At 42.4% G+C, this 1,508-nt stretch overlaps 1 non-coding gene across 1 annotated transcript in view; it reads left to right on the forward strand.

The window, feature by feature from the left end:
• Nucleotides 1–1,428: 1,428 nt before the first annotated feature.
• LOC143175998 (small subunit ribosomal RNA) overlaps nt 1,429–1,508 on the forward strand; it is a 1,921-nt gene continuing 1,841 nt past the window's right edge. Inside the window, exon 1 of the ribosomal RNA XR_013000618.1 lies at nt 1,429–1,508. This exon is cut by the window's right edge and continues 1,841 nt beyond it. This is a non-coding gene — a ribosomal RNA (small subunit ribosomal RNA).

Below are 1,508 nucleotides of genomic sequence, written 5' to 3' on the forward strand. Positions count from 1 at the left end.
GACCGTGGGGACTTAGAAAAATTCCGGCTTGCACGGATTCGACCACTCTGTTTTTCGGAGTTTCTGAGAAAAATAAATTTTTGTAATTTTTTTCATTATGATTTCTGAGTTCTCCCAGTAGTTTAATGTAAGGATTAAGCATTTAAAAATTTTTAAATCGAATATTAAAAAAGTTTACTCTTGCAATTTTTGGAAAAAAAAAATTCTAAAAAATTTTTCTTTCGGTGGAAACTAACGTTTAATATGTACAATAACGATTTATCGAATAAAAATCGTATGTTAATATATGTTCGAATCGACCATAGTTTCAGCGGCTAAGTACCAGCAGCCCGGCCGGTTGGTCTGTACGCGCGGCAGTTTACCACCATAAGCGCCCGTGCTGAGCGGCCGGCGCCGCGGTCGTCGCGGCCGCCCGTTTGGTTACTATAAGAGAGCACGTCGGTTCGAGCGGACCGGTCGGCGCAGCGGCGGGCGAGCGGCTATTCTACGATCTCGGTCGAGAAGCAGTCGTTCAGCTCCTCGAGGTCCATTCCTCGACTGTTCTGTACCGCGTTCCGTTGCGAATTTTTCTCTACACAGCATGACCACGGGTCGGTGTCTCAGACCGAATGGCCCTTATGTGGTAAGCCCAGAATGTTGGGTTGGATACAACGTATATTCGTTATACTTGTACGACTCTCACATCAACTCTCAGAAACCCAAAAGGGGTTTTCTATCCGAGCGAAAATATATTTTTCGTATACAAAAATTTAATGGCAAAGACCAAACGAAATACTACACACAAAAAGGGGCGACGAACAAAAATTGTTCGAATGAAATATAATATATACATATAAAATTGAGGTGTCCTAAGAGAGAAATACATAAACTAAGAGGTATATATTATAAGAAATATATATTATTTCTGGGCAAAGAAGAGAGAACGAAAAGAAGAGTATGATCTTTAACGCGAGGGCCTCGACATGGGTACGCCTAGCATGGTTCGCGCTTTCTCGATATGTCCAGCATGTTAACGTACGCGGTCTTCGGACTTCGTGCGTTATGTCCGTGCTTACACGATGGAGAGCGCTCGAGCATACGTGCTTACAAACCTGAAAGTCGATGTGACATCCGAGATTCTTTTTCTTCTAAAAAGATCTCGGAGAGATACACGGGAGAGTTTGAAATTTTTGGAGGTCCTCCTGATGTATATGCGCGGATATACCCATGTGGTAATTCGTGCGGAGTTGGTAATCTAATAGTGGAGCGAAATTTACCAACTCGAAAGAGAAGAGAGAAGAGAGTAGAGAGAAGAGAGAGGAGAAAGAGAACTGTCTTAAAGACGAGAAAAAGTATCGTCGATCCGACTCTTAAGGGGAGAGAGTCGGCGACTAAGATATATATATACATACATATTTTTGCTTCGTATGATGAAAATTTACTCGAAGCTCCCTGGTTGATCCTGCCAGTAGTCATATGCTTGTCTCAAAGATTAAGCCATGCATGTCTCAGTACATGCCGTATTAAGG

The sequence above is a fragment of the Nomia melanderi genome, unplaced genomic scaffold (assembly GCF_051020985.1).
Source record: "Nomia melanderi isolate GNS246 unplaced genomic scaffold, iyNomMela1 scaffold0296, whole genome shotgun sequence".
In the NCBI taxonomy this organism is placed as follows: domain Eukaryota; kingdom Metazoa; phylum Arthropoda; class Insecta; order Hymenoptera; family Halictidae; genus Nomia; species Nomia melanderi.